The sequence below is a fragment of the Desmodus rotundus genome, chromosome 7, assembly GCF_022682495.2.
Source record: "Desmodus rotundus isolate HL8 chromosome 7, HLdesRot8A.1, whole genome shotgun sequence".
Taxonomy (NCBI): Eukaryota; Metazoa; Chordata; class Mammalia; order Chiroptera; family Phyllostomidae; genus Desmodus; species Desmodus rotundus.
Genome location: NC_071393.1, coordinates 3,185,692 through 3,210,172, shown reverse-complemented (window position 1 = coordinate 3,210,172; position 24,481 = coordinate 3,185,692). Strand labels below are relative to the sequence as shown.

The following is a 24,481-nucleotide window of genomic DNA, read 5'->3' as shown; positions in this document are numbered from 1 at the left end:
CCAGGCCTTCCGGGGCTTCCGGGAACACATGCTGCCAAGGCCCCCAGGGCACCAACCGGCTCTTCTTTACAGAGTCATCAGCTTCCCTTCATTGCCCCACAAAACCCTCCCGCCCGTGGCGGACGCCACCCTGCTCCAGGGAGGGAGGGAGTGAGGGAAAACATCACAAGGGAAAAATCAGCACCGGTCCGAAGGGCCCATCCCTCACGGCCACCTTGTCCTAATGGGAGGACCTCTCTGTTCTCAGTAATGCACGGGGAGGACACACTGACCAAGTTTGGTGGGGAGTCAAGGTGAAGGTCGTTCTGGGGGCTGGGCTGCAATGAGTGCCAGGACCTGAGGGGAGAACCAGGCGGCTCCCACGAGCAGTGCCATTTCTGTCCCCAGCATTGTCTCCCCTCTCCGAGCCACCCTCCATCCCCGCCTGTCTTTCGCCAGTTCCAGAAAATGCCGGTGATCGTCTCTTCAAACGTGGCCTCTGGCTTATTTGGCTTTTCTTTCTGGAAATCTGATGAGATGGACATTGGGTGATCTCCACGCGCCTCGTCCTCCCAGCGCGGTGCTCTGGGCGAGCTCTGATCCTCTCATGTCCGGTCACACACGCCCTGACTGCTCTCCTGCGAAAATGCTCTTCGGTTCTTTTTCCAATCTGCTTTGTCATTTTTAATAGCTTTTTATTTCCTGCATGTACTTGCAACCTTGCCTTTTACTTATTCAAGTGCAGCAAAGAGCCCTGACCGGTGTGGCGCAGGTGGTTGGGCATTTTGGGCACTGTCCCGCAAAGCGAAGGGTCGCCGGTTCAATCCCGGGTCAGGGCACATGCCTGGGTTGCAGGTTTGATCCCCGGTTGGGGCGTGAGTGAGCGGCAACCAATAGCTGTTTCTCTTGCACATCGATGTTTCTCTCCCTCTCTTTCTCCCTCCCTCCCCGCTCTCTAAAAATAAACAAATAAAATCTTTTCAAAAAGCTAACACTAAATGAGGCACACGCAGCGATTTGACCAACAGCGCCTCAACGCTGCCTCGGCTGGAGTTCCGAGGGCCTGTTTCCGCTGGGGGTCGCCCGTGCCGACTCCGGCACGCTCAGGGCGCCTTATCTGCTCTTCCGCTCGGTTATTTTGGACTCCAAACGGCTCGTTTTCTGCGGAGGTTATTTGTAGAAACCCTCGGAGACTTAGGACAGGGTCTGTTTTTCCTGAGAGGATCTGTATTTGCTTCACCAAGAGCCTGGGTTGCTTCCCATCTGAGGCCTCCCGACGTTCCCAGCTAGAGGGTCGCTGCACACCTTTCTCTGCCTCCCAAATACACAGCGTGTGCATTTGTTTCCTGGCCCCAAGGGACCATTAACTGGTGGCTTTAAGCAGCACAAATTTATCCTCTTACAGTCCTGGGGGCCACAAGTGGCAAATTGGGAGCCTCGGTAAGGTTGGCACCTTGCTCCAGGCACTCTCCTGGCTTCTGGAGGTGGGGGCTGTCCCTGGCATAGCCAGACTTACAGCTACATCCCCTCATCTCTTCCGTTTGTCACCTGCCCTTCTGTCTGTGTGTTGCTGGGTCCCTGTGTCCTCACATCGCTTTCTTCTGAGGCCATGCGATTCCGCCCCACCGTGCTCCGGGAGACCCCTACCATAATTTGATCCCATCTGCAAAGCCCCTAGTCCCAGATAAGGTCACATTTGTAGGCACCAGGGGTCAGCACTTGGACGCAGCTTTTGGGAGATGCCGTTCAAACCAGCCGCTTTCCACCAGGCTGGACCCTCTCTCCGGGCAGCTGGGACCTCGCGATTGCTACGTTTTCTCTTCCACCTGGCCTGGCTTTCAAAATGCCGCTATCTCCACCGCAGCACACCACCTTCCTTCCGTGTCCCCAATCACGGAGTGTCCCTTCTGTCACCCCCAAAAAGGGGGCCTGGCCGGCTGCGACCCCACCTGTGAACTACACCTGGAAACCCTTCTGCCTCCTGGGTGTAACTCTGGCCATCGCTTCCTACTCCAGTCTGACCCCATTTCCACGCCATCTCTGGGGAATTCCTCTCGGTTTCTTAGGTACCAATGGCATGTCTTTGTCTGCGTGGATCCCGCACAACCCTTGTTCAATCTTACCGAGGGAGCCGGAGCAGGAAGAGAGGGCTGTGGCGTGCCCTCCCTCTGCAAGCTGTGCTCTCAGCCCTGCTTAAGATTTCCAGGAATTTTTTAAATTTTTTTTTTAAATTTTTTTTTTAAAGAGAACGTGCATTGGTCCTGCACCGGGGCAAAGGCAGGAAGCTTCGCACAGCCCGTCCCCTCCGTGCAGCCCGTCAGGGACAACAGAGCTGAGCACCAGGGCCGGTCCCGGTGGCATTTGGATTTGCAACTGCGGCCCATGCCTTGGCTGCCACCCGTCCCGACTCCCACGGTGAGGCGGGCGCTCCAGGCAGGTCCCCTTCCTGCCGGAGCTCGCACAGATGGGACTTCCATTACAGCCAGGACAGCGAGACTGACGGCAGGAGGAAGCACCTGCCTTTGCCTGTCCTCAGGTTACTCACTTGCTGAGCAAACCTTTCTCTCCAAAAGGGCATAAAGATCCATTTCACTCTACTCCAAGGTCAGCAAATGACTCAAGATTCCAAATCAGCGGAGGAGGTTTCCCTTTCTCCGACCATCCACAAGTCTCCTGGCCGACCTTCCGAGTCCACGGGAGTCGTGCGCAGTTGATCTGGTCGGCAGGAGGACGCCACCAGTTGGGGGTGGAGGGCAGACCTGGGGTGACGCCAAGCCCAGGGTCCTGGATGTGCGCCACCCTTTCATCACGCAGAGGCATCACCATGACATGTGGGCACTTTTCGTGAACGGGGTCCACCTGCCCGGGGCCTGGAGAGACCTTGAAGGCTTCTCCCCTCCAGGAGGTGGCCACACCACAGCTCGGCCCACCCTGTGCGCACAGCGCCCCGCCGGCTTGGCGCTAAACAGACACAATACTTGGGATGAAAATCAAACCCAGCTCGGTGACATCTTGACACAGCTTTGCAGGAACAGCAGGCTCCTGTGCACACGGTGCCTCGCTCTGCATGCCTGTTGTAAATTCATCACACGTCAGTGGGCTTTGCTCAGATTCACGCGTTTCTGAACTGCTAGGGAGAGCGGGGGGAGCTCCGGCCGCAGGATCTTTGGATCGCCTTCAAACCCAGGCCCAACCCTCCCGCAGGCCCGTGGTGGGTGCTCTCCCTCCCACTGGACTCCTAAGCCCCTTCATCTCGCTCCCCTCCACCGAGGAAGCCTTCAGGGCGGGGGACCTGGTGCCAGGGGCTCCCCAGGTGCCTTGTCTACAAATGCCCCCAATCTGCTAATAACATGATGGTTTCAAGAGAAATGCGCACACATTTGTAAGATGTTAATGGAACTGTGCAAGAGCAAAATTAAAAGAAATGGGGACGAGGTAGAGAGTGGCACCTTTTCATTATGTTGTCATACCCCGCCTCTCTCTGGGGCTCTTCCCTGAGATTTCAACCTGTCCCCACCTCTGCTCCCAGGGCCACCTGGGTCCTGGAACACTTCCTGGTCCCAAGCCCTGTCGAGCTTCCTCGAGTCAGCTCTCAGGGTCCCAGGACTGAGACTCCACCTCTATCCAGAGCCGCCCCAGAGAGCTCTGTGCCAGCCTGTCACTGGGAAGGCTTCCCGGGAACAGACAGACCTGGCCCCTCACCCCGGAGGGTGCCTTCCAGGGCCCAGGTCGGGCTCTGCATCAGCAGCTCCTGACAACACCGGGAGGCTTGAGACCAGACTGCTGCCTCCTTCTACCAGAACGAAAGCATGGGAAAACTGAACTGTCCTGCCTTCCTCTTCCAGAAAGCCCCCCTGGGTTGATGGAGGCAGGCGCAAAGTCATTCTGCCCCACCCTCAGCCTGAAGCCCTCCAGCACTGGGGTGGCTGCCCGCAGCCTGGGCCCAGCAACATGTCTGTACCCACATTCGGGGTACCACATGCACTTAGTGCTCCCCAGGAGTTCATTAAGAATGGGGCCAATGACCAGAGAGTGGAATGCGCCCCAATGTTTCCCCACAGGGCTTTGCAGCCCTAGGAGTTCCCTGCCCTCCGAGGTCCGGCCCTTGGCCTTGACCGGGGACCAGGCAGGTTGGGACTAAAGTTGCTGCGCGTCTTGGGCAAGGTGGAGTGCTGTGCAGCCTCAGACCCCAAACGGGGGAAGTGTGTGTGTGTCTGCCCCTAATGGAACCCTGGGAAGAACAAAGGAGGGAATGTCCCTGTGAGCACAAGTGGCCCCGCGAATCTCTCATCCCACAGACATTTACATAGCGCCCCGGAGAGACCCCGTGCCAGCCAGGGACGGGGGACGGCAGGACCCGTGGCTGCTGCGGCTTCTCCCCTCCACAGGCAGCGGGCTGCACCCTCAGGCTGGGGCGGCCGTCGGGGCCAGGGGTGCTGGTGGTCAGAGCTCAGACCCCGGATATCAGGCTGGCTGGGGCCAAGCCTCCCGACCTCCCCATCCCCCATGCCCACCCCAGTGGAGGCACAAGCCCTGGAGCCTGCGGAGGAGCAGGAGGGGAAGCGGCAGAGCCCTGAATTACTGAGGAGGAGGTGCAGGCACAGCTGGACAGAGGCCGGAACCAGGTGTGGCTGTCCCCACTCCCCTCTGTCCCACCCCCGCCCCCATGTCAGGGAGTGCCAGGACCCTTCAGCTACACAGACCCAAGGGACCCGGAGGTGCACATGTGACCTTCCGGGCAGCTGGGCAGCAAAAACCAAACCACACCTCACTCCCTGAGCTTTTACTCCGCAAAACAGGTAGGACCCAACACCCTCATTCCTTCCTGTTGGGCATTTCGTGGAAGAATGAACCGAAGCGGGTGAGACCAGGCACTTCAGCCAGAGACTCGCTGGTTGGGGACCAGGCCAAGATGGTACCAGGCCCCCAAGCACCACCTGAGGCCCCTCCCCGTGGATCCCACATTGCCACACAGAACCGAGGCCTCTCTCATTTGCCCCCGTTGTCCCTGGCCCCCCTCAGCCGGGGATTGGCCCCTGTCGGATCTCCCTGGGTAACAGGATGGCTTCCTGATTGGTCTCCACGCTTCCAGTCTGGTCCTCCCAAACCCTCCTCCCTGGTGTGGCACAGCACCTGGCAGCACTGGATGGCCCCCTCCAGGGTGCCCCCCCAGGCCCCTCTCCAGCTCCGCCTGCCCTTCTCGCCATTCCCAGCTTTGAAGAGTCGAGGACAGCAATCTGTCTTCCCATCCCAGCGTCTGGTGCGCAGCAGGAGCCCCTCGCGGTTGCCTGAGGCGTTGGCCGAGATTCGCACTTGCCATTCCTTCTGTGGAAAAGCCCTTCCCCACCTGGCCCACCTGGCCCACTCCCAGGGCGTCCGGCGGGGCCGGCTCGCACTCCGCCAGCCCCCAGATCACTCTGGGTGGAGCTGGGGGCAAGCAGCCCCCCTCTAGCTCGCACCAGACCCGGCTTCCTCTGCCTGTCCCCAGAGCACAAGGCTCCAAGGCAGTGCCTGCTCTGGCTCATTTCTGTGTCTTCCGTGCCCAGCACAGCGCCACGAGCACCCAAGGAGCCACAGGGGTGCAGGTGGTGATTCTGGGCGTGGAGGAGACTCTCCCTGCACTGTGGCCCTGGGGGCAGTGTGGCTCACAGGGCGGGAGGCCCCCCAGTGGGCAAGAGGCTGAACACAGGCTCCAGGCAGGGCTATGGGGAGGGCAGTGATGGGAGGTGCCTGAGAAAGATGGAGCGCACAGCGTGGCTCGTGAAGGCCTGAGGGTCTCTTCTGAGCCCACCAAGCCCCGGGGTGTAAGGGAGCCCCTGACAGCCTCACAGGGTGGTCCCCAAGAACAGCGGGCCGATGGTGTCTGGGCAGAGCTGTGTGGCTGCAGAGAGCACTGCAGGGTCAGGGCTTCGAGAGTGATACTGGCTTCCAGCTGCTGGGAGCAGACGGGCCAGTGGGCGGGGGTCGCAGGTGCCCACGCAGAAAAGACTGTCTGAGGTGCAGGCGCACAGTGGGAGGGGGGCCCAGGGAGGCCTTGCAGTCTGGAGGGCTCCCGCCTCCCCTCCTTCCTGCCGAGCTGCAGTCCCTTTGCCCCTGGGGACCCCTGTGCTCGCCCACCCCCAGCTTCAACATGCTGTGGCTGCAAATCCAGGAAGACACAAGGCTGTTTCCCCAGACCAGCTCCCGGAGAGGCAGCAGGGTGGGAGGGCAGGGCTGAATGCCCCCATTGCTCCGCTCCCCTCTCTGTCCTTGGAAATGGTGCTGAGAACTGCGAGCCTCAATTTACTCATCTGTAAAGGGGGTACAGTGTGCAAAGCACACCACGTCGTGCCTGGCAATACCGCCTGTTACAGTGGTAGTAAGAAGTGTAACGGCCGGGTGCCGCCCGGGGCTGGGCGGGGGGCGCCAGCCTGGAGCTCCAGGAATCGCGGGGCAGGGGCCCTGCGGTGGGCCAGGGCCGATGCTCTTTGTAACCGGCGCCAAAGCAGACGCCTTCCCCTCGGGCCAGATGCATCGAAGAACTCAGCACTCCTTGCATTTTTCAGCAGCATCCAATAATCAAATCTGACATTTCTGCAGTGAAATACGTGAGCAGGGAATGCATAAAACTAAAAATAGCCTCACCCGGGCTATAAATAGCCTCACCTCAGTTCAGGCAGGATTCTGCTGCCAAATGAGCTACGAAAAAATGTTCGGTTTTCAGAGCTGGCCGGTTTTGGAACGGAGGCTAAGGGACCGTGGGCTCGGCACGTGAATGCCCTTCCCCACAGGCTGGAAACAACCGTGCCTCAGTCCCGGGGCGCCCCACAGCCCACGTGGTCCAGGCGGGGGTCACAGGCAGCCGCCCTAAAGCTCGCCCTGCCTTGACCCAGGGGTCACGGCGCAAGGGGGTCAGCCGCAGAGCAAAGCCAGCATGCACGTAAACACACGCAGGAAGGCGTGTGAATTTAATCACACCAGCTGCAGGCACAGAGGCAGGAATGACAGAAGCGCAGCTCTGGGGGCAGAGCCCAGCCCCGTGCTGTCTCCAGTGGCCACCAGTGGCCACCGACACCTGCTCAGGCCAACTCCTGCCCTCTCAGGTCCCCAGGCCCACGCCTGGACAAGGAGGGAGGGACAGGGATGAGGGGCCAGGCTGGGCTTGGCGGCCAACGGCTTCCCCCCCCTTTCTGGGCCCTGGAGGGGCCCGGAGAATGCCAGGCGGATAGGACAGAGGGCTGCCATTTAGGAGCTGGTGACCTTGGGCGGGCGGCCTGACCGCCTCACACAGCTTCATCCCTTCACCTGCAAGGTCTGGAGAACTGGGTGTCACTGGGCTATTTGAGGAGTGGGGAGCAACTGTCCCCCAACCCCAGGCTTGGTGCTTGCAAAATGCTGATGTCGGTTCAATGCACAATATAAAAGGGGGGCTGATGGGGCAGCCCCTCCGGGCCCAGCAATGCCCTCAAGCCCCCAGGACTCCCTCCCGAGGTGGGGCCTTCGTGCGTCCCTCACCAGGGCCTCCGTGTGAATGCAGACGGAATTCAGACAGAGCCTTTCGGCTGCTCTGGCTGCCACCAGCGGCCCCCAAGAGAACGAGTTCAGGGTCTGGAGGGAGAAGCCTAGCGCGGGGACAGGCTCGCCCTGGAGGAGGGGGCAGGACATCAGACAGAACACACGCTCCAGAGCGGGAATGGGCTCCCCCGCGCCCCGTTCTCCTGGTCTCGGCGAGTTACTCAAACTCTCAGAGGCTCAGTCCTTCTGTGTATGAAAGCAGGGCCAATGCCATGAGCCTGTGCGCCCCATAGGGTATTCAGGGGCGGTGGGCAGGGGGCGGAATTAAGAGGCAATGAATTTGTAAAGCGCCCGGCAAACAAGACCCAAGAAATGGCAGCTGCCATTAACCGCGATGGCAGTGACGATGAGGATGGCGGCTCAGCTCTGCAAACGTCCCATCCAGCTGTACCCTCACCCTCAGAACAGTCGGGTTAGGAGAGACAACTCAGCAACATTGGCACCAGCCTTCCCACCACCTGTGTGGCACTGCTGTCCCCAGAATAACACGAGGACGTAGGCAGACGCGCTCTCCCCCATCGCCGGCTGGAAAACTGAAGCCAAGAGAACAACTGGGCCTTGGCCAAGGTCATCGGCAAGTCAGTCACAGGGAGGGAATGAGAATCCTTGATTCTGGGACCAGGGCTACACCAAGCCCATCCCAGGTGGCACCCCGAAGTTGGCAGCCTCCTGGTGCTCTCTGGGGGCATCTGGTGGCCCCGGCTGGGGTGACTTGGGGCAGAAGAGCTGGAGGGGAGGGTAAGAAGTGGGGGTGGCTGGGGTGCCGGGAACTGAGTCATCCTCAAGGCCGCAGCCCACCGCGCACAGTCTGGCTCTCCTATCTTTGGCGGGGAGCCTGGGGCTATTTCAGGAAGCTCTGCACACAGCCCGCCACTTCCCTGCCAGGCTGACGGGGTCACAAACAAGCCCAGCCCAGCAACAGCCCCGCGCCAACAGGGTGGGAAGCCAGCAGGCATCTGAACAGCCCTGCGCTGAACAGCTGGCCGGGGGCGGCTGGGGCAAGTGGCACCGCCACCCTGAAAAACCACAAAAAGGCCGTGAAGCAAACACCCCTCGCTGGGGGACACCACAGGCTCTGAAAGCAGACAGACCTGAGCTCGGAGTCACACTTTGTCCTGAGCACATCATCCAACCACGCTGGGCCTCAGTTTCCCTGCGTGTGGAAGACCTGCCCCAGGTTGGGGCGGGACTGAACGAGGCAACACGGAGGCACCTGGCACCCACACAAAGGGTGACACCCGTCCTTGGCCTGACGCATCGGGTCACCCCTCAGAGACGGCTCCAAGCCACCTCTGCTGGGCAGCTCCCCATGCCCTGCCCTGCAGGGGCCAGGGGCCCGGGGCCCGGTGCCCGGTGCCTGGTGTCTACCCAGACCAGGTGCTCAGTGAACACCTGTGGATGAGACGCACGGGGGAATGGGGCTGGGAGTCTAGACAGGACCGGGGACGGGAAGAGCCATTCGGGGTGTCTCCAAGGAGCCGGGCACCACCTGAGCAGCCGACGTGAATCCCCAGGTGAGGGGCTTGTCTCAACCGTGACGTGTTTCTGAGAGATGAGAGGCCAGGGCTCAGCGGAGGGACGTGACCTGCCCATGGTCGCTCCATGGTCAGCACTCGCAGGCGGCCAGCAGGCTCTGGAGGGAAAATGAGGCCCTGGGTCAGGAAGGCCTTGTGCTGGGAGATGAGGGGATAGTGGGGAGGGGGGGGGGCACTGGAATGACCATCTTCCCTCTGGGGCCTGGGCTCGGGGCTCTGGACCTAATCACACGTGAAGGCGATTAGTTACAGATGTTCTTGGATCTACGAGCCTGGCTGGACCTCGGCCCTGCGTTGGAGTCACAACAGACAAAAGACGGAGCCACCCAAGTGTCCATGATGGAGGAGCTGATAAACGAAGGAGGTCCATCGGGACCAGGACGCCTAAAAAGGAAGGGAATGCTGAGCCTTGAGGACACGATGCTGAGTGCGTGCGATCAGCCAGTCACGGGGGGACACACGCTGGGTGGACCCACCGTCTGGGGCACCCCGAGTAGTCAAATGCACGGATGGAACGTAGAATGGGGGGGCGGGGTGCAGGCGCCAGGGTGGGCGGAGCATGTGCTTCGTGGGGGCAGAGTGTCCGTCTGCGGAAGAAAGAGACCTGCACGGAGGGCGGTGTCGGCTGTACAGCCGCGGGAACGCGCTCACTGCCGCTGAACGGCGCCCTCGACGCGGTTACAATGGAAAATTTCACGTTACGTGTATCTTACAACGTACAAAACACAGAAAGGAAATGTGAAAAGCCCCAGAGTTGGCCCAGGGCCTCCTTTCGGGGTGATGAGAATGTTCTGGAACTAGACAGAGGTGGGGGCCACACAGCATCGGGAATGCGCTGGATGCCGCTGACTCGTTCGCTTTAAAATCGGTGATTTTGTCTTGAGAATCACACTCCGGTGAAAGCGATTCTAAGTCCCCGAATGTGAGGCAGGGACTTTGTCACCCAGGGGGCCTGTTGCTCTCTGAGCCCGAGGGTCTGTGGGACCGTCATGGGCGTGGGTGCCTGGTGCCAGCAGCGAGGAGGGCGTGGACGGCGGGCCCGGATTCAGGCTGCCCCTCCCCGCTGGGCATCAGGGAAGCCTGAAGTCAGACGCAGGGCACGCTGCACGGAGCAGCAGGGCCTGTCTTTCCTTAGCCCACGGGGATACCTGGCGCTTCGGGGACAGGGACTTGCCCAAGGTCTGCAAGAGGCCACGGCAGGGCTGGGTGTTGCGCCCTCCTGTGACCTGCTGCCTCCCCCCTGAAAGGGGCCTGGGTGAGGTGGGCACGAGCTCTGGCCTCCCAGGATGGGGGGCCCAGGGGGTGCTCACGACCTGCAAGGTGCCACTAGCAGCCCTCCCACCGTGCAGTCCGCCTGGGATCTTGGAGGAGGAGAGCCCGTGATGCCCACCTGCAGGCGGCTGCCTCCACAGCCACCACCTCCTTCACTCTGGGCTCAGTGATTCTATTAACAGAGGCAAAGCCGCCCTCGCTGACAGAGACCGAGGCTGTGAAAACCCTAGATCTGTTTCCTGGGACCAGCCCCCGGCCAGCACAGCTCAGGTGCCCTCTACCTGGTGACGTTCTGTCTCCCAAAATCCAGGTCCGCCTGGCGCCTTCATTGGAAATAGGGCCGTTGCAGGTGCCCTTGGCTAAGGGTCTCTGGGGGAGGTCATCCTGGACCTAGAGGGACCTCGAATCCAATGACAGGCGTCCTCACCAGGAGAGGGGAGGACAGAGAGACACACAGAGGGGGCGGCCACGTGGAGTCGGCGGCAGAGACTGGAGTGACGCAGCCACAAGAAAGCAGTGTGCTGGGTTTGCGACTGCGGGAGGCGGGACATACCCCCCGGGCCGACCACCTGGGTGTTGCCCAGCGTCCCCAGCTCCGGGCACCTACAGGAGAAGAGCCCACCGGCCAGGAAGGGAACACCGGCGCCCTGCAGGACGGGGCAAGCATGTCACCAGGCCTGCAGCCCAATTAGCTCGAGGAACTTGAGGAGCTGGCAAGAAGCCCTTCTGCGTCTGCTGTGAAGACACTCGAGGGCACACTGAACATGGAACCACCCGCCCCCGCCCCCAGCTGTCCTGCTTCCCCACACTGGGCCGGCCAGCCCAACCCTGCAGGGACGCCGGCCACAGGCAAACAGCCGGAAACGCTCCTGGGGGAGGTCCTAACCCAGCACCTTCGGGTCCCCCACCCCGGCCTTAGCTCAGCACCCTGTTCCCCTACCCGTCTCCGTTTTTGGAGAACCTTCCACCAGCCAAGGCTCCTGGAAGCCCAGAACTGAGACCAGGGTTCCCCGGGGCCCTGCAGCAGACGGGGCTCAGGCAGTTAAGCACCTGCAAAGCCCTGGCGCCCGTCAGCCCAGCCCGCGGGCACCACCGTGCCACGGAATGAGGCTAGGACGGTGTTAGGACCGACGCTGTGGGTGCTCCAAGGGCGCCGCGGCGGCCTCATCTAGTGCGTCTCAAACACAAGTGCAGGGAAGGAGCGCTTCAGAAACAGCTAGTGAGCTTGTTCACGTGCAGATTCCTGGCCCTTCCCTGCCCTCCGCCGCCCCAGCCCATAGAACAGAAGAGACCCAGGTCCCTGTGTTTTACACACATGCCCCAAAGGTATTGGGAGGTCCCCCAGAGAAGGAGAATGAATGGCCTGGTCTAGCCTCTCTGTACAGGTGACAGAGGGGACCGAGGGCTTGCTTGAGGTCACACAGAGGAGCCAAGACTGGAACCTACGTCTCCTGCACCTGCCAGTGGGGGCGCCTGGGGTCAGTGACCGAGACCCCTGCTCTGTGGGTCCAGACCGCTCCTAGGGACACCTGCGCTGTGGGCCCAGCTGGCTCCCAGGGACACCTGCCCCGACTTTTCTCTAGTTCTCTCCTAAACCGAGAAGTCCCCGCCCGCGCGCCTCCAAGCGTCCTGTGCACAGCGACTGCCCGGGGCCTGGCCGGAGCAGGTGGGCAATAAAGGCCGGCGCCCGGCAAATATCTGTCATAAATGATTGAAGTCCACACCGTGTCCCGCAGCAGCTGTCACCTTGGACTGTTCCCTCGGCCCACCTGCCCCTGAGTGGTACGGGCTCTCGGGCTCTGCCCGGACCGTGTCACACGGCCACAGAGAAGCCCCATGCTGCATGCTTTGGAGACCGCGAAGCTGCATCCAAGCGTGAGCTCCGAGCCCGGGTGGTAACACAGCCATTGTGTTTTCACTGACGCACTGGGAGTGAGCTGAGGGTCCCGGGCAGGCGGGTTCTGGGGCGCTGCCTGCCTCTTCCTCAGCACAGTTCACCGCTCTCGGGGTATGAATCCTGCCCCAGTCCCGAGCCCGTGGTGGGACCTGGGCCCAGACCCTGAAAGCCATCAGCCTGCAGACGGGAGGTCAGAGCAATCAGTGCCTCCAGGGGTGGAGTGGGCACCCCTGTCCCAGCTCTAGCAGACAGGTTCGAACCAGACTGTTTCCGAGGGCCCCACGACCTCGGGGGCTGTGGCTCTGTGCCCTCCTGGGGCACCCGGACTGGCAGCTCAGGGGAATGTGACACGTGCCAGGCCCCAGCAGGAGCCCCTGCTGTGGGCTGCCGCCACACGTGCGCGTTCCTGGGGACTGCCAAGAGGTCAGAGAGGCACGGAGCTGGCCACCGGATGGATCGCTTTCCTCCAAGGGGCACCAGGCAGGCCACGGCCACGCAGAGCCCGGCCTTCTAAATGACCTCATGGGGCTCCAGCAGCCCTGCAGCCCAGGCTAGTTGGTGGGGACGCCACTGAAGGCTGAGTTGACATGCCCCAGCATCCCTTGCTGGGCAGGGACGTTACCACGTCATCAACACAGCCCCTCCTTGAGAAACGGGGCCAGAGGGGGCGGGGGAGGGGAAAGAAGCTGCCGGCTGTGGAGTCACACATAAACCCTGGCCCCTGCTCTCTTCCTGTGCCCAGGGGAGACCCTTGGGCTCCTTGGTGCCTCGGCCACACCCAGCTCTGACAGCGAGACACGCCCCGGTGCCTCAGTTTCCACTGCTGTGCCATGGGCCCTAAGGTGGCTGACGGAGCACAGGCCTTGGTCTCCCAGGCCACAGGCAGCTTAGTGACCAGATTCCAGACAGAAGGTCCCACGGGCCAAGACACGGCTCCAGTGCTCCAAACATTTGGGAGCATGAAGAGAGAGCACAGCCGGCCTGGGCCTGCTCCTGGGACACCCTGTGGTCCAGAGTGGCCGTTTGAAACCACACGCGAAAGGAGAGCCCTCTAGAACGGTCACCCCGCCATCTCGCCTCTCCTCGGGCCAGCCCAGAGCACAGGCTTGCAGTGCCCGCCCAGTGCCCTGAGCAGGAGGATGGCCCGTGCCGCACAAGGAAACGCAGGCTCCGGGGTTCAGCGACTTTCCACGAACCCCAGGACGCAAACCCGGGTCCGTGGCTAACAAGGTTTGCTTCGCCGGCCACTCCAGAGCAGCCCGCACCTCCCACCTGCCACCCCAGGAGCCCAGAGTCCTGGAGACAGGACCTCGGCCACGCGATGCCAGCGGACCGGCAGGCGAATCAACCCAGGCAGCAGGGGTGTCTTAAATTAACTGTTCCCGAGGCGCCTGTCGGCACAGCCTGACGAGGCCCATTCGCAGTCACAGGCTGCGATGAGGCTGCGCCCACACCTAGAAAGCTGTGAAGTGCTTCACAAGGGCGCGGGGTGCAGGGCAAAGTGAGGGTGCCGGACAGAACAGTGCTTTGCACACACCGTCCCTTCTGGCCCCCAGGGCACGCCTCCTGAGCCCTGCTGTGCAAACCAGGAAACCGAGGTTCAGAGAGGGCCCACACCCGGCTGATGGCACAGCGGGGGCGGGGACACGGCGGGTGTGCCCCTGGGGGGGCTGTGACGGACAGAGACAACCCGTGCACTCCCGACACTCTGCTGGGGCCTCACCTCCTGTCCTTCCTGCGCCCTCTCAGCTGCTTCCCAGCAAAGAGCTGGACCGGGTCTAGCCCTCCCCCCAGCAGCCGCTGAGGGACTGGGGGGTGGCCGCGTGCTGAAAAGGCTCTCCGGGATGCCGGGCTGGCGAGGTGGGCGCCTGTGCACCTGTGGGTTGGACCGAAACAGAACCAGGGCGCCGTCCAGAGGCCAACTTTCTCCAGCTCTGTGCTCGAGGAGACTCAGGACACCAGATGGGGTCCGGGGGGGCAGGCAACCCAGCCTGGTGACCCGTCACCGAGCCCAGGGAAGGAGCTTGACCTCAAGGCCCTCGTGCCTACCCGGAGCCTTGTCTTTGACGGAGTCTGACCAACAGCCTAGAAGGTCCCACCACACGGCTGCCTCTCCCTGCAGGGCTGCCGGCCGTTTCGCCTGTCCACGGGCTCCTCCTGGGCTCCTGAAGGCGCGAGCCCCCCTGTGCTGTGTCGTTATTCTGCCGCCTTTGGGGAAAGCCCCTCAAATGCTTACGCCTCTCTTTCCCTTTCACGTAACCCCTAACTTACTGAAAAACTGCAGAAATAACGGAAGGGCGCTTACTCTCACACGCCCTCCCCCCAGGACCACCGCGTAAATCACTCACTTTCCCACCTGTCCGTGCCCCCTCTTCCTGCGCACCTACAGGCACGCAGTCTGCACCGCAGCCCCTGACTCGTGGGGTTCGACCTGCGGTGCTTCAGGTTCGCGAGGGCGCAAAAGCGACGCCCTCAGTGGAAACCGCACTGCCCTGTTTGGATTCCGATCTTTCCCCGGGCCCGCCACAGGCGCTGCGACACTCTCGTGAGGCTGGGCGTCATAAAGCAGGCTTTGGGAAGGGGCTTCTGCCCACCGGTCGGCCGGGTCAGAGTTCCGAGCGCGGGTCAGGGGGCTCGGCGAAGCTCCAACCGTCCGCAGGTCTGGTGTGGCGGGCGCGCCGTGAGGACGACAGTCGACTTCAGACGGGTTTGTGGGGACGTGGCCCGTAGTAAGTCGGGAGTGGCTCGCACCATCGCTGTGAAAGCCGTCTCTTTGGAGCCAGCAGAGAGACGGGCAGCAGGACGCACCCTGCGAGGGGACAGTCCTATCGTCACCCCCTGATGCTGATCCTGAAGTTCGCTGCCAAGCACCCTCACGCCGACTTCCTTTGCACTGAGGTGTGCGAAGGAAGCAGTGCGCTCTGCAGGTTACAGACGAGGAAACTGAGGCAGGGCCTCCTGCTGCACCGAGCCACCCACACCAACGTCCTCAGCATAAAACAGACAGCCTCTGACCCTCAGCTGCAGGCTGCCTCCCTCACGACGGGACCGGACGATGTCATGACAAACTGTGAACCGAAGCGAGAGCCAGGCTGCCCCCGCGGCAGGAGAATGGGCGGATATGGACCCGGGCGAGGGAGACTCTACAGAGCAGCTGCTGACTCCCGCACTCCTGGCGGGCGTGGTGGGCGAGGGGGCAGGCCCAAGGGGCTGCCCCATCCTCCAGGGCTACCCCTCCGTCCTCCTGGGCCTGCTCTCTCCTTCTTCCCTTTTCTCTCCTCAGACAACCGGGAGGGACAGATGGACTCCGCCCTGGGCCCAACGCGGAGCAGATCACAAGTTTCACAGGTGAATGAACGAATGAATGGATGAATGAGTGAGCGAGTGAGTGAGTTGGAGGTCTGCGTCCTGGAACTGTCTTCCCAGGGCAGCTGCTCCACCTCTCGGACACTCAGCTCATCTGCCCAGTTCGGGGAGAGCCAGCACTTCTAGGGTGGGTCAAATCGTCAGCGTCCATGACCTTCATGAAGGTGCCTACGAGGCGGGTATTGGGATCCTGGGTCAGAGTTTTTGGATCTTTGCTTTGGGGAATAAACCCGAAAATGGGGAGAAATGGAAAGCAAAGCTAAAGACGCCAAATACAATGTGGGGAGGGCATGCGCGCTCTCTCTCGCTCTCTCTCTCTCTCTCTCTCTCTCACACACACACACACACGGCCTGGAGCTCGCACACTCTAAGTCCCTCTCTGACAGCACCCCTGCCTTTCCACCCGAGACCACCCTCGGAGGTGCAGGATGGAACGCTGACCCCGGGGCTTCCCCTGCAGGCACCACCCAGCCGACCTCTGCAACTCAGCCCACAACACAGCACAGCCTGGGCTGGGGGAGGGGCTCGGGAAAGAGGAACCGTGAGAGAGCAAGGCGCTCCTTCCAGAGGCGGACTGGGACCGGCCTGTCTCACGCAGGTGGGGCTCAGAAAGGACAGCCGAGCCACCGTGTCAACACTGAGAACTGCTCACAGGGGACCGCGCTCTCACACCAGAAAGCCAACCGGTACGGGCAGCCCTGAGGGTGGGAGGGGAAACACGTGTGCATGTGGGGTGTGAGTGTGCACACGTGTGTGTGTGTGTGCGTGCGTGCGTGTGCGTGTTCAGGGGCCTCACAAAGCAGACCGGGGAGAGTTTGATGTTTGGGAGCTTCTTCCCTCCTGCAGTTTCCTAAGCTGTTCACGTAACCAACAGGAGGAAGCACCACCAGCCAAGGGTCCCAAAGCCGGCACGGGGCTGGGCTGGGCAACAGGCTGGGCCCTCCCGAGGGGGGCCCAGCCCTACAATCCCTGCCTGTCCCGCCCGGCAATAGCCTGGGGGGTGGGCGCCCGCACAGCTGGCACGCAGAGGGGAAAAAAAGCCACTTCCCCCTCCGAGCTTCCTGAACTTCGTGAGGTCTGCCTGAACCACCAGGCTGCCCCGGCACCCTTCCCTGGATCCCAGAGCTCCCTTCGAATTAAAGAAGACAGAACCACTCACCGCCTGAACGCCGGCCAACCGGTGATTACTCCGCTTTTCCTGGAATGAGCTCCCCACACTTTTGCCACCGCCACAGCCATCAGCAGCCGGGCCCCCACCTCCGACCTGCTCTCACACCCTCCGCAGCTGGTGGGGAGGCTTTTACGCCTCCGAGCGAATTCGCACTCAGGAAAGTGCTGGCTCCTTGTGCCGCTGGAGGACACGGGAGGGAGGGGCCGCACGGAACCTCTCGGGAGTCACTTGGGATGCAAGCAGGAAGGTTGGTGGGCCGTGCCTCTCTCCTCCTCCAAGGCCAGCCTTGCTCTACCTTCCTCCCGACTTCAGCTGTGCTGGCTGAACACACATGGGTGTCCCTGAGGCCAGCCCACCCTGGCGGCACGTGAAAGACCCCGGGCGGAGGCGCCCCAGCCTCCCGCGGAGGCCCGGAGCTCTCAGGACTGACCTTTTACGTGTCTCATCAGATTTTCCGTTCGCCAGCAAACCAAAAGCAAACCAAACAAAACCAGCACACGCCACCCCCCCCCCCACACCATCCGTCTCTCAACGCGGAAACCCATCAGAATTTACGGCAAGCCGACCGGAGTTCCAGACGCGCCTAATGTCATTAAGAAGCCTGCACAGAGCCCAGATGCCAGGAGGGTCTCGGTGACAGACGCCAGGCTCCAAGCAGAGGAAAAACAAGACACAGCACAGCCGCCTGCAGACACACGAGTGTTCTCCTCGTCCTGCCGGACAGGGACTGATGTGATCACCAGAAGCACCGAGGACCCAGGGGCCGAGGCTCAGGGCTTCGGGATCTGAGCAAACAGGGTTTAAAAGGCCCAACCCCAGAACCAGAGGGCGAGCCCTGCCTGGGGCCACCTTGCAAGCTGATTCTGTTATTAAAGCCATCGGTCATGAAACAGAGAATCCAGTCGGCCGCCCCTGAGCCTGACTCTGGGACGTTCACCTGAACGTCCAGCTGTCCTTGCCCCATACGCCCCTCCCCAAGGTGGGTCCCCCATTCAGAGTCGAGAGCTGTCTCCCTGATACCTGCCACAGACCCTGAACTTCCCTGTGAGTCAGACGGGTCACTTGGTGTTCTTTCTATTTCAAGACCACACAGGGCTTCCTCTCAGACACCATTCAAATCCGTGGCTTCTAAGAACTGGAGGCTAACTCCATTCCCTGAGGGCCTCACTTCCCACCCGCACGGGGGTGTCCTATTGACAACAGGGGGCACTTTTGTCCTTCCTCGCAGCCCCGAAGCAGAGGTGATGGGAGGGGCTGCCGGCCAGGGGACTGGCCCTGGGCCCTGGGCCCTGGGACAAGGGCTCACCATGAACCCCATCAAGTCCCTCCAGGAAAGCCGCCCTGGAGATCGTTTGGAGATGGGGGAGAGGCCGTGGAAAACGCTGGCCCACAGAGCAGCCATCTCTCAGCCCCGTCGGAACCAAACTCTGCTGAGGGACTGTCCCCAACAGATGGCGGTGCTGCCAGGTGGACCCCGCTGGCAGGGCTGCTCCGCCCAGAACCAGCCAGCCCAGGAGTCTCCCCACGCTGGTCTCAGCAATTCTCAGTAATGGGACAGCCAGTCCCCCACTGAACTCTGCCGTCAGGTGAGGGAGGGCTAGACAGGGAGCCCCGTGCCACCGCCTCCCGAGCCCGGCCCATCTGGGGCGCATGTGCCAGCCTCTAAATGCCCCCCTGCAGCCCGCAGTCCAGGAAGGCACGCTGCCCTGCCAAGCAGCAGTTACACAGGGCATGGAAAGGCTCCGACAGCAAGCACCCAAGCGAGGCCACCCAGGAGGAGACCCCGGCCCCAAAACGCGGCCTCTCCCCGCCTCTCCCTCCAGCCCTGCTACTCAGAGGAAGCCAGCAGCCCACGTGACCAGGACAGAGCCTTCCTGCCTGATAAACGTCCTCCGGCTGTGACAGTTTTAGCAGAAAATTACCTTTCAGGAAGAAAATGTAAGGGGGGGCCGAGGAGGGACAAAGTGTCAGAGCCGCTGGGAGCCCCGAGTCGTCGCAAGGGCTGGGCTGCCCCCCAGGTCCCCGGAGGTCCTCTGAGTCCATGCCCACGGGCTCAGGGCGCCGCCACCGGCACGCAGCTCAGCCGGCAGCCCATGCCTGGGAGGGAGGGCGCCTGGGGCACAGAGGCCCCCCAGACGGACAAGATGGACAGACGGAGGGATCTGCAGGATAGAGAAGCCAGGCAGTGATGAAGGAGGGAGGGAGGCCCGGAGGGCGGGGTGGGGAGAGGGAGGGAGGGAAGAGGGAGAATCGATTCTCTCTCCTCCGCTGGGACCACTGAGCGGAGTTGCCATGGAGAGGGGGAGCCGCTGGCACAGCCCAAAGCGCGGCAGATCCGTGTGCCAGAGGGGAGGCGGCAGAAGAGCCATCCCCACCCACTTCCCTGAGCAGCCTCCCCCAAACCAGGCCTCTGGGCCACGGGGCCATGTTGAGAGGGGACCGGCCAGACCCTCTTGGGGCCAAGAGCAGCTCCCTGCCCCGGGCGTGGGGACGCAACCTAAGGGCTTTGCGCCCGGCTCCTGATTCCATCCTGCTCCCAGGGCCCCTCACGACCATGGCCTGGCAAGGCCGGGCCCAGGTGTCCCCGACATTGAGGACCTCCACCTGACTCCCCACTTCTGCAAATCAGCGTGGCCAAACCCTGAGTCACAATTCTCCACGAGGTTCAGCCACATTGGCCACCCGTGGGAATTGGGGGTGCCCACCTACACGAGGGCTTCGATGCCCAGAGCCACCTGTGCAGGAAGCGGAGGGGCACGGTGTGGGGTTTCATGCTCCTCCCACAAGGGGCTCCCCAGGTGGACAGCACTCCCAGGTGCTGCCCGGCTGTGGCCCTGGCAGTCCTATCTGCCTGCCGCTGCCGCTGGCCACAGCCCCAGATGCGGGACTGGCCTTGGCCACCGGGCCGGGCTCACACTGCAAGCAGCAGAAATGGGGCCGGGGAGAGAGCCAGCTGCCCTGGGTTGGGGCCTCAGTTTCTCCTCTTGGAGACCATGTGGCAGAGGCAAGTCGGGTCACATCTCCACACCCCCATCGCTCATCTGGGATAAACCCACTGCCTCCCAGCCTGCACTCCCGGGCACAGGGACACTGTAACAGCTGGGGGCAGGAAGGGACAGAGACGGGGCCCGTCCTTCAGGGGACAGATGCAGCAGGACACAGGCCTTGGAGAGCCTGCACCCGGCACAGCGGCAGCTTGGGCCCCGGCGGAAGCTGGCCTTAGAAACACCACCACCATGGCCCTCTCCTCACTCTCCCCAAGACGTGTCGTCGGGGGAAAGTTCTGCTGGTGGTGAACTTGAAATTGCTCCATCACGGGCGTCCATACGCGCCCAGCCTAGACAGCAGCACCACCCCCTCTCCTGCCAAGCGCGGGAATAACAGAGCGTAACAGGTGCCGCTTCCACCACCTGAAGGTGAGCACGGCCCCGGCACCTGGTGCATCCATCGAGTTCCAGAACATTCCCGTCACCCCAGCAGAGACTCCGTCCCCGTGAGCAGCCACTCCCATGCCCTCCCCTCTGACGACCACCAGCCTGCTCTCTGCCTCTGGGTCTGTTCTGGACGTTTCCCATAAATGGGATCACACCCCATGTGACCTCTGGCATCTGTGTCTCTCTCACGAGGAGCCTGTTTTGAAGGCTCATCCACACTGTGGCACGTGCCGCGTCCCTTTTTGTGCCTGGGTCACAGTCCACGGGGTGGAGAGGCCACGTCGATGGACGTGTGGGTTGTTCCCACCTTTCGGCTGTCGTTCTCTCACTTTGGAAACGAGTGTTCCAGAGCTCTGTGAAGCCCCCCAGGGTCCCTCTAAGGGATTTGGTCTCGAAGGTGCAGGTCCCAGGGGCCCCAAACTGAACTGTAATCCCTGCTTTGCCTTTTCAATACAGCGTCGCTCCCCACTGGGCCACGGGGATAGGAGGGCTCCCGGAGGAGCCAGAGGTCCCAGACCGTGGGGTGGCACACCAGTGGGGTCTCGGTCCCCTCTATCTGGAGAAGCAGCTCGGCTGCTTGACGCTCGTGCACGCCCACACTGTGTCCACCCTCTGAGACCCCCAGGCCTGCAGTGCCCTCTGACCCTCACTGGCTGCAGGACTGTGAGTCACTTCCACTCTCCGAGCCTCAGCTCCCTCATCTGTAAAATGGGGCAACACCCTCGGTTTCGTGGGGCGGCTTTGGGGATGAGACCGTTGCTGTCCCACAGAGCTGCCCGTGGCGACGGATGTGCTCCAGGCCTGCGCTGTCCCGTGCAGCCGCCGCTGACCCCACGTGGCTACTGAGCACCTGAAAGAGGACCCGTGTGCCTGGGAAACGCAATTATGAGTTTTATTTCACTTTCATTTGAAACGAAGTAGTCGTGTGGGGTTAGTGGTGATCGTCTCGAACAGAGTGGCTCTGAGGACAGGGTGACACGGGAACGCAGGCCGCAGGGCCCCGCCCAAGCTCCAAGCCCCTCTGTCGGTCCTGTACCTTCGCCTCTTCCTTTCCCCACTTACCCCGCGGTGCCCAGGCGGTGGAGCAGGCCTCCGTCGGCAGCCTGGCCCCCGAGGCTCCCCTCTAAAAGGACAGAGGGTGAGCGGTCGGACTCTCAGGGAACAAGGCGGACTCCAGCTGGGGCGTGGGCTCGGTGGACTCCATAGTGACGTGGGTCCCTGGACCACCGACCGTCCTCCTGCCCGAATGGCCCCAGACACCTGTTCTAGAACCCCGTCTCCCGCCGTTTCCCCCGGCAACTCCTGAGGCCATCCCTGGAATGTCTGGGCGGGAGCCACAGGGTTGGAACAGACCCTCCCTCCTTCCTCAAGTGACAGTGGGGACCCCGGGGAGGTGGTGCCGAGTGTGCTTGGGCCCAGGCTGGGATGTGGGGAGGTGCTCAGGGAGACCCTCCCACACGCAGGCAGCAGCTGGAGCTCCTCTGGCCCAGAGAGTCTGCGCTGGAGCCCCACCCTCTCCCTCTGCGGATGCACAGAGGCAGGCGCGGTCAGAAGGGCGTGCAGGGGCGGCAGGGCAGGCGCGGAGGTGGGGCTAAAGCCCGCGCCCTGATGCCCAGCTTGGCCTGCACAGGCCCCCCGAGAGGCGACTCTGAGATAGGCCCAGGTCGGGGGACCTCGGCACCCCACCCCCAGCCAGGGCCCAGGGGACAGCTGAGTGCTTCTAGGGAGCTGTGTGGCTTCGGAGCAGGAACTGCATCCTGGTCGAGCCATCCCCCTGCCACGCTCACCCCACCACCCCAAGCCACCCAAGAGGACTGGGAAGTGGCAGCTGAGGACTCCAGAAAAATCTAAACACACCCACAGCGAACCCTAAGCCCTGTCCTGCTCTGAGCTTGGGAGGGGGCTGCATCACCCTCGGCAGGAGGCTGCTGCCCAGGCTCATCCCCCCCACCGCACGAAGCTTTTCCTTAGCTCACCGCCACCCCATGCCCACCCTCAACGGACAGCCCAAGGGATCCCGTTCACACCAGCAAAATGTCCTGCCTTGGGCGGCGGTCCCTGTGTCCCCTCTGCCTGGAGGTGCTTCCCCCCACCGCCTCTGCTCTGGGCCCCACTCTGAAGCCTTCCTCCCCCTCCCCTACTTCAGACCTAACCCTCGCCCCCCCCCCCGGCCCCCTCCTGGCCCTTCCTCATTGCCTTCACAGAGCTGACCCTTACCTAATGCGCTCGGGGCTTTTCTTTCTTCTTTCTTTTTTATTTTTAAAACTGTGGGGTGACACACACAACATCAAATGTATCCATCCCGACTGCGGTTAAGGGCGGTTCGGCGGCGGTACGTGCATTCCTGCGGTTGCTCAGCCATCGCCGCCCTCTGTCTCCAGAACTTTCATCTCCCCAAACGGAGACTCTGTCCCCGTGAAACACGCACTCCCAGCCCCCACTGCTACTCTCTGCCTCCACGCATTGGCTCCCCTGGGCGCCTCATCTAAGTGCGATTATATGGTCCCTGTCTCTCTGCATTGGGCTCATTGCACTCGGCCGGGGCTGGGTGTGCTCCCTGCTGAACCCTCAGGGCCTAGAAGCGCTCCTGGCACCCAGCAGGCACGGAGCGCAACTTCTAAGTGAATGAATGAACCCGTGAATGAACGAACGCATGGATGAATGAATGAACGCACGCGTGAATGAAGACTCTGCAGAGTTAGTACCCCAGGGCTCTGGGCCTGTCCCAACCAAGGCTTCAGACCCCTGCCCTGGAGTCCCAGGCCCACTGTCCAGAGGGGCGACCACACTCAGCACCCCAGCTGATGGTAGGATTCCACCCCCCCGGCATAGCACGCTTGTGGAAGGATTACTACACGGAAACAGAGTCCTCAGCAATGGGCGGAGGGAGCACTGAGTCTCAGAGCCTTACAGTGGCCCCATGTGGGGTGTGGTAGTGAGAACAGCGGAGGTGGGCAAGGGCCTGGAACGCCAGGACTCTGCCACAGAGTTGGGGGCCCGGCACCCCGAGGGGCGGGGGTGCCCTGGTTCAGCCGAGGCTCAGAGCGGGGCCTGCAACCTTGGCGGTCCCCGGCCTTTCACCTCTCCACATCCTGCTTGGCTATTTATAGCCTCCTGCTCTCTGAAAACTCATTTACTCATGTTTCTAGGCCAGATGAACGTGGAAAATCAAACCTAGGCAAACCCTCCACACACACTCGAGCCTGCAGTCGTCAGCACTCCAGCCAGGGGCCCTTGGGGCTCAGAAGAGGCTCAGGTGCCTCACCCAGGCCAGACTGGGGTGCCCCGGGGCAGAGGTGGCCACAGAGAGGGCAGAAGCCCCGCCTGACCTCAGCGGGGGTGCTGGAAGACAGTGACGCCAGGACCACCCGGAGCTCCTCCCCATTCCGGGAACACAGACGGACAGGGATGCTGGCAAACAGCTGTACCTTTAAATAATTCGGCCTATAGATACGAACAACAACGTTTGCACGTTGAAGCTGTTTGCAAGTTTGGCTATTTTTAGGGCAAACCCAGTCGCCGCCCCTTGGGACTGGATGAAGCCCCAGAGGCATGGAGTCCGTTTTCCCAGACGGAGTCCCTATCCTGTGTCCCTGGGAACGAGGACCTGAGCCGGAGGTCCGGGGGCGCGCGCACCGGGGCCCAGGCAGGCCCGCTGGGTGTTTTCAGCTGTGCCGCTGCTGCCGCCACCACAGCCGCCCACCTGGGCCCAGATGGGGCTCCTGTGCAGTCGTGTTTCTAGAACAAGCGGCAATTAGAGCAGATTTTCTCTCCCCCACCCCCTCCCCAAAACGGGAATAAATCAGCTCTACCAATTTCCCAGCTAATGATTTCCTTCATCAAATTAAAAAGACGAAAGAGAAAATGTTTTTTAAAACGGATTACCAGCCCTGCGCTTACAGAGACCATGTGACCTGTCAGGTCCTCTGAAGTCCTGGTGCATCCGAGTCCCTCAGTAATTAATAAATAAAAGGTCGTGGCCTGAGAAGCACCCCTCCCCCGCCTGCCTGCCCCCAGTCGGCCGGGCACACCAGGGCCAGTTCCGGGCTGGCTCCGGGAAGCCGGCTTCACTGGGCCACAGAGAACCCGAGAGTGAGTGCACAGGACCCGTTTCACAGATGAGAAAAGAGAAGCTGAGATGGGAGATCCTAAGCACACGGCCCAGGACACACAGGCGACATGTGTCACAGAGGACAGAATGGGATGGGGAGCTTTGACGGGAAGGCGCGTCCATGTGGACGAACGCAAACCAGTGAAGCCAGACGCCGAGCAG

At 62.0% G+C, this 24,481-nt stretch overlaps 1 protein-coding gene across 10 annotated transcripts in view; it reads right to left on the bottom strand.

The window, feature by feature from the left end:
- PITPNM2 (phosphatidylinositol transfer protein membrane associated 2) overlaps positions 1 to 24,481 on the bottom strand; it is a 111,163-nt gene that overhangs the window by 41,542 nt on the left and 45,140 nt on the right. Inside the window, exon 1 of one of the 10 annotated variants that reach the window (XM_053928686.2) lies at positions 18,697 to 19,014. The exons of 8 other annotated variants lie outside the window; for them this stretch is intronic. The gene's annotated coding sequence lies outside the window, so the exon portion shown is untranslated. Of the gene's footprint in view, positions 1 to 16,762; positions 17,244 to 18,696; positions 19,015 to 24,481 lie in introns of those variants that run through there. One more of the 10 variants, XM_053928684.1, reaches the window with a different exon arrangement.